Raw genomic sequence first — 8,472 nt, 5'->3', positions numbered from 1 at the left:
GAGCCTGGGCTACACCACACTCTTGAGGTAAGACTTGTTCTGGAAATGTGAGCCTCTCTATGATACCTATCAAATAAATTTAATCTGTCTACATTCTCTTGACTCAACAGATAGTCAAATTACTTTTCCACACTTCCAGTTGTGACTAGAATGATTGAAGGTTTAGTTGAGAAAGTCACGTGGTCTTCGGAATATGGCTTGCCAGGCGTTGCTCAAACGGCTGCCACCAAGATGAGGACTGGCTTCTCGCATACATTTCCTAACACACACTGAAGCCAGTTGGAAAGAAACACCGAAAATTACAGAGAGAAGGGAAATGTCTGTCCTACTTATAAAAGCATGCCTTCACTGCAATTGCTGTTCCCGTGTTAGGCTTATTGTTATATTCTAAAAGAAAAATTTAGTTCTGATGGGCCATGAATCTTCTGGAGCTCCTGTCTGGAAAGCAATTTTGCTTTCTTAAGCATTTTGATAAGTTAGCTTCACTGTTCTGCCAGAAGGCCTCCGCTGAAAACGCCCAGTCATTAGTACAAATCTAAGGAGCTATAAGCCTGTCCTATTTCCAATTGAACCTGACCTTGAAAAAATATTAAATATGACTTGTTTAGAGGGGCAAGGAAGAGAATGACTTCATATTCCTGCCACTCTCAGCTCATCTTAATCAGAGGGATTTTACGCCAACAGGAATTCAGGACGTGATGAATTGCTAATGGACAGAATCTCAGCGGAGGTGCATTGCTGCTCTACAGTGATGGAAACACACTACTGTGAAAAGACTTTCATGAGACAGCCCTGTCACTGTGTCCGCTGAGAGGAAGTAACTTCCTTGTTACTGGATCTTTATATCTTGCCTGGGAGAACGTGAGAAAAAAGCTTCATGTCTTTTCAAGGAAAATGCGACATTGTATTTCCCCTTCCACTTGATCTTCAAATTACATGAAATCTAATTTTACTTCTGCTTTACAATTAAACAAAAGATGGTAGCAATTTTGCTTACTATGGACAATTTGAATTTTTTAATTTAATAAATGTTTTTATTCAGGATTTTTCAAAGGCCTTCAAAATCATTTCCCAACAGTTGAATGTTTCGGGTCATTGTTTCAATCCCCCCCATTTTTGGTCTATCATCCACTCTCAGAATCACGTCTATTTGCTCTGCCACCCAGGCCTATGTTGCAGCATCATTGACTCTATTTCCTCCGCTCTCAGACAATCTGCCCTGGTCTCTGGTCCACTCACATTATTTTAAATGTGTCTCACACTGTCTTAGTCCCTTTGTATTATGATAATACAGAATAATACAGAGACAGGTTGGTCAGTCAGTTGGTTCATTGGTTGATTTTATCTTGAGACAGGTTCTCACGTAGCTAGATTGGCCTCAAATTCACTGCGCAACCAAAAATTCCCTCTGATCCTCTTACCTTCATCTCTCTATGCTAGAATACAGGCATGTATCATCATGCCTTCTTTGTGTGGTACTGGGAATCAAGCCTAGGCTTCATGAGTACTAAGCAAGAACTCTCCCAACTGAGCTACATTCTTGGCCATGACTGGTCAATTTATGAAGAACAGGAATTTAGCTTGTCATAGATCTGGAAGTTGAGGACCCAGCCGATTCAGCTTTCTGGTAAGGGCTGCTCTCAGCACCATGATGGTGATGCACACCTTAGATCCCATCACTTGGGAGACAGAGGCAGGTGGTTCTCTGTGAGTTCAAGGCCAGCCTGGTTTACAAATTGAGTTCCAGGTCAGAGAAACCCTGTCTTGAAAAACAACAACAAAATAACAGTTGTTCTCTGTTTGCAAGGGAATACCTTCAAGCTGTGTCCTCCAGAGGAGAAGAGAACTATGTCTTCACATGATGACAGACGAAAAACAAGTCAGTATTTTCCCAGTTCTGGGAGAAGCCTTTTCTACAAAGGATCTAATCCTTTTTATAGGGAGAAGCACTCACAGCCCCATCATCTTTCAGTTTCTTGCCTGTTAATAACATCACCCTGAACAAGCTTCAGTAGCACCTGACTCTCATAAAAAACACATTTAAACCTTGGCACACATGCCTTTTCCACCGTTTCTTTTTTTTATCATTTACTTCCTCCCCTCCTCCTACTTCCCTCCTGTTACCCCACACACCCTCCCCCCTACAACCAGACTTAGGAAAATATGCATCCAAACAGACTAGGATCCCAAAAAGCCAGTACATGCAGTAGAGACAAATCTCAGTGTCATTATCACTGGCTTCTCAGTCTGCCCCAATTGTCAGCCATATTCATAGGGTCCAGTTTGATCCCATGCTCGTTCAGTCCCAGTCCAGCTGGATTTGATGAGCACCCATTAGCTCAGGCACACTGTCTCAGTGGGTGGACCAACCCCTCATGGTCCTGACTTCCTTGCTCATAGTCTCCCTCCTTCTGCTCTTCAATTGGACCTTGAGAGCTCAGTCCAGTGTTCTGAGGTGGGTCTCTGTCTCTATCTCCATCTGTAGCCGGACAAAGGTTCTTTGGTGATATTCAAGATAGTCATCAGTCTGAATACGGGACAAAGCCAGTACAGGCACCCTCTCCTCCACTGCCCCGGGTCCTAGCGTGGGACATCCCCGTGGACTCCTGGGAACCCCTCCAGAGCCAAGCCTCTTGCCAACCCCAACCATTCTCCTGGTGCTGATCCATTTGATGGCATTTGTAAGTGGGAAATCTGACCTCCCTATATACAGTGGTTTCCTATTACCTGTATGTTCATGTAGAATAGTGGACATCACAATGCCAAAGAGGATTCCCACAGAGGCTGTGGAGGGCAAGTGACAAAGATTCTTCCCATCAGATGGAGCTCAGCAGCAAACTGAGTCCACTAACCCGGAACTATCAGATGGAGCTCAGCAGCAGTCTGGGTTCACTAACCTGGAACTATCAGATGGAGCTCACCAGCAAACTGAGCCCACTGCTGGGACAGGGAAGCTGACATCTTCTACATGATCTGTGCTGCAGTGTGGTGTTTCTATCTTCACTTGTTTGGGAATGAGACTGTATTGAAGTCACCTGGTTCTTAACCCTCACACCTTCTCGGTAAGATAATGGAAGTCCAGGATGTCCTTCCCAAATCTAACAGGAGACTTATGTCATCCGCATCTTTGAACATTTTGACCAGTTGAGACTTTAGTCTAACCTTCCCTTGTGGGAGTGGAGAGGCAAGAGATGGTGCATCTGTGTGATGTTTCAAGCTTAATATTAGTTGTCAGACAGATGTGACAGAAACTATTTGTCCTCCATCTCTGTCCCCTTATTGATTTAACTCTCTATATTAGCTACTTAAAAATGTCCTCTAAATAGAAAAAACATTTTTCTTAGTCATCAATGTAATTGGATATAATCATATGATCCTGTGACTAAGTTCTGGCAAGAGGATTGTGGGGATGTTACATAGGACTTCCAAGGTGTATCCTTAAGAAGAATGTATTCGATGTCCAATCCTTTTAACCCTTCAGCCTCCGTGGATGTGATAGGGGTTTGGAAGTGACAGGAGTTGCTAGTCCAGCCATTTTGAACATTAAGAATACTTTTATTTTAGCCATTGAGAATGACTGAGCCGCAGGTGGAAGGATCCATGGTCTCTGCTGAAAGAGAATACATTATCCAGGTAGTATTAGATCCCTTGGCAGAAAAATTAACTTGTAGCCTATTTGGGCTATTTTATTTTTATTTTCCAACTTAAATGTTGACATGAACATTGTAAAAACATTTGATGATCATATCCATAAACCTGTGATGTTGGTTTCTAATTCAAAATTAAGAATAAGCACATAGGCTGCAGAATGATTATGTCTTATGTCTTTAAAATATCATCTAAACTAGATTCATAAAGTTTGTGTCTATTATTCTTTCTGACAAGGTTGTGATGAATACAACAAATATTAATCATTACTTGAGCTGTGCTCCAAGAAACTGAGAGGGGTTAGAGCAGGCCCAGGGTCTAAACAAAAGCAGGCCTGAAATAATAACTCCTGGATTTTATGTCATTGACCACACATTCAGGTTTTAGTATCAAATTCATTCTGACATGGCCAAGATGACATTATCTATCCCTGTCATGACCATAATGCTCAAATTACAACTGTCAGCAAAACATCACAGTCAGTAATTAAGATATTAATTTCAACATCAGCTTGAAGATCCTTCTGAGCTTCTGGAAAAGAATTAAGACAGCTGTGGATCTTGTGTACAAATAATAACAAGACAGGGACTGTCTCATGTTAGGAAATGTGTGGAGAGGGATAGAAATTGTTGGTGGGTTTTTCGTTCTGCATTCTTTCATCTTTTAAAAGCTAAACCATGGGAATATATTACCTATCTCCCCAAAAAATATCATGCTTAAATGACAAGGACATTGTTCTGGATTTAACAGAGCTGTTACCACGTTTGGTTGGAAATGCCAAGAGAGTAGGAGGTAGGTATTTTGCCACTCCATGTTCATCCTGAGATCATGCACAGATGGGCAGAGCACCTGCTCTGATTCAAGACAAAGAGTCAACCCAAGTAGATATATATATATATATATATATATATATATATATATATATATGGAAGACATTGTTGGAGAAACAATATGGTGTGATAAGAGCACAGGCCCTCACCAAGGTCCCGACTGAATCTCACTTTTATCTTCTGTGGCTTAGGGATAATAAGGAAATCTATCTCATTCATAGAAGGTCATTCAGGAAAGAATTGGATGAGCATTATAGATTCTACAGTGTATAATAAGAACTCAATGAGAGGCTGGCAAGGCGGCTCAGCAGGTCGAGACATTTGCATGAAGGACTGACAGCCTGATTTGGGCACAAGATCACACGAGGGAGAGAAGAACCAAGTCCTGAGAATTGTCCTTTTACCTCCATGTGTGTGCTTTATATTTTTAAAATACAACTCAATAGTGGCTTAATAGATAGCTCACTGCTCTTTCAGAGGACAAAGGTTTGGTTCTGAAAACCTGTATCTGCTCACAACTTCTTAGAACTCCAGTTCCATGTGATCCAATACCTTCTTTCCTCTGTGGGCTCCTGTACTCAGGCAAACACACCTACATAACAATGAAAATAAATAATCCCTGAAGAAGGAAGAGAAGAAATAATTTACTAATAAATAATAATAATAAAATACATATTGGGGACTGGGGAGATGGCTCAGCAGTTAAGAGCTTGTGTTGCTCTAGCAGAGGACCAGAATTCAGCTGTCATCACCTAGGAGGCTCACAAATGGCTGTTTCCAGCTATAGATCTGATGCCCCCTTCTGGCCTCCTTGGGCACAGCTCTCATGCACAGACCCAAATGCATACATGTAATTTAGAAAAATAAAGAGAAATACATCTTCTAAAAACCAATTAATGAAAAAAGAGGACATGAATTTGAAAAAAAAGGCAAGAAAGGGTAATGGGGAGATTAAGAGGGAGGAAAGGGGAGGGGAAAGTGATATAATCTCAAAGGTAAAAGAAAGAATATTTTTAAAATCAGGTAAATAATGAACAATAATTCATTCCCCTTTTACATATTAATAAGGACTTTAAACTCCTCAGAGCTGAGGCCCTCACTATTAACAAGTCAGAAAACAAACCTCAGGGTTCTGTGTTTAACAAAGCTTTGCATTCTTCCTTAGGTTTTCAGGAAGACTCACTTTTCTGTACCTTGTCACAGCTGGCCAATGGACAGTGGTGGGATTGCACCATAAAACACGGCATGACATAGCATCACACCATTCGAGGTTCTGCTCTCACTGCGCCCTCTACAGCAGGATGGTAGACTGGAGACAGGGGTTTCACCAAGTGAAGTGTCGGGAAGATCACACGGGGCAAAGTCCCTCTGGGGACACATGGAGTCGTGACACAAGCAAGAAATAAGCTTTCATAGCACCAAACAGCAGAGTTTGGAGGGTGAGGGGAAAGTTTTTGTTTAGTGCTACTGCGTCAAAGCAGGACCTTCGCTTTGAGGAAAGAGTATGCCTTGTCAATAGTAATATTTTAAAAGGTTTAAAAATGCAGCTATTGCTCGAACATCTGAATTGACTAGTGTGTGTATGCTGATTTCACTTCCTCCTTCTCTAGCTCTTCTTGCTGTTCCACACCCAAGCACAAACTCCAAAGTATACCCTTTTCCGGCTGCTGCTTTTTGAAATTCTCAACATGGCTTGAACTTGTTCCCTTTATACATTCTTTTCTTATATAATGTATCCTAATGATGGTTTCTCCTGCCTCTACTCCTCCCAGTTCTTCTCCACCTGTCCTCCCATCTGGGTCCACCCCCTCTCTGTCTCTCATTAGAAAAGAAACGGGCTTCTGGGGTATAATAATAAAACATAACAAACTAAAATATAAGATAAAACAAAAACTATTACATCAGAGTTGGGCAAAACAAACAACAGAAAGAAAAGAGACCAAGAGAAGGCACAAGAAACAGATTCGCTCATTCACAAACTTCAGATGCCCATGAAAACACCAAACTGGAATTTACAATACATACAGGAGAGGACCTAGTGAGACCCGTGCAGGGTCTGTGCATGCTACCTCAGTCTCTGTGAGTACATATGGGTATTAATCCTGTTGATTCCTAGGCCTTTGCTTGCTTGGTGTCCCCCATCTCCTCTGGCTCTTACACCCTGCCTCTGCTTTCTCAGTATTCCCTGAACCCTGAGGAAAGGGATCCCATGGAGACCTCTCATTCAGGATTGAGTGTTCTGTGGTCTCTCTCTTTACACAGTAATCTACCTGTGGGTCTCTATATGTGTTCCCACCTGCTGGAGGAAGATGGCTGAGGGGGTATAAAGAATTTACATTCTTTATCCCATTCCACGGGAATGGAAGACACCAAGAAAACAAGGCCCTCTAAATCAACATAGTCTGTGCACATATAAACTCACAGAGACTGAGGCAGAGTGCACAGGGCCTGCACAGGTCTGCGCCCAGATGGAATCCTGGAGCTGAAAAAAAAGGGGGGAGGCACACATACCATCCCTAACCCAATGCTATCTCAAGTTGAAAACCACTTGCAAATGAAAATCTACTTTCATCCAAGGGAGTCTCACAGGGAAACAAACCACTCTTAAGTGTAGGCTGCATGCCCCACGCTAGATGGCCAGTTAGAAACTAATTTGTTGGCATTTTTGGAGGGCCCTTGCGTCACAAGGCTTGGTAGGGCTTTTCATATTTTTTTAACTTTATCTTATTATTTTTTTACTTTTATTTTTTATTTTCCTTCTGTCATTTTTCCATTCAGGTCGTGTGTGTGTGTGTGTGTGTGTGTGTGTGTGTGTGTGTGTGTGTGTGTGTTATGGCTTCCAATTTACTTTTCTTATGGGATTTCTGAGTGTGTGAAAGGGTGGTTCTTGGATTCTTGTGCCTTCTTTTCGTCTCTTTTCCTTCTGCTTGTTTGTCTATCTAATTTCAGTTTTTGTGTCAGTTTTTTCTTTTATCTTGTTTTATTATTATCCCTTAGAAGCCTGTTTGTTTTCTAATGAAAGAGAGAAAGGGAGTGGATCCAGCTGGGAGGAGAAGTGTGGGGGCATTGGAAGTAGCAGAGAGAGGAAAATCACAATCCGGACATATTATGTGAGAAAAAAAATCTATTTTCAATCAAAGTTAAATATAACAAAACTTTTTCCTACTATTTTGTAGTGCTGGAAATTATGTTTAGGACTTGGCATGTGCCGCATGAATGTTCTCTCACTGTGCAATACTGTCAGCCCAGCCCCATTTTAAGTTTTAAACACAGTCTGAGTTGACATTTTTGCTTCTTGTAATGAATTTCACACACTAGTGAAACTCTTTCTTCTCTCTGGCCTACTCCTTGTTACCTTCTGTTGCAGATTAGAGATGGTGTTCCTTACGAAGGTTTGTGTATTGACAGTTTGGTACCCCACTAGGGCTGCTGAGAGGTGACTGGATCACCAGGGGGCTCGCATCATCAACAGTTCAGACGAGAATGAAATGAGCTGTTAGGAGGGTGGTCTGGTTAGAAAAGGAGCTAACTGTATTGCGTACTGAGGTCATCTAGATGGCCAATGGAAACCTAACTCAGCAGCATCACTGAAGGCCCCTTGAGAGGCTTTTATTTGTTTATTTTTGTTTGTTTGTTTTTGTTATTTCTATTTTTGAATATTATCTTAGTTTCCATTTTTGCTTTTATTATTTTTTCTTCCTTTTTACCCTACAAATCCTTTGCATATATACTATGGCTTCCAGTTTAGTGTCTCTTATGGAACTGTGCAAACAAGTATGTCTCTGTGTCCATAACTGTTTCCTGTGCCTTTCCCTGCGCTCATTTCCTTCTGTTTATTTGTTTTATCCTATTTTGATGTATTAGATTTTGTTTTATATTACTATATGTTATATGAGGGAAAAGCTATTTTCAATAAAAGGGAAAAAAAGAATAAGCAAAACAGGAAAAGAAATACTCCCAACCACTGAACATTTTTTCCTAAGCTCTATGCTTT

Source organism: Chionomys nivalis, chromosome 19, assembly GCF_950005125.1.
Source record: "Chionomys nivalis chromosome 19, mChiNiv1.1, whole genome shotgun sequence".
Classification (NCBI taxonomy): domain Eukaryota; kingdom Metazoa; phylum Chordata; class Mammalia; order Rodentia; family Cricetidae; genus Chionomys; species Chionomys nivalis.
The sequence above is the reverse complement of the archived record's forward strand: the minus strand, read 5'-3'. Positions refer to the sequence as shown.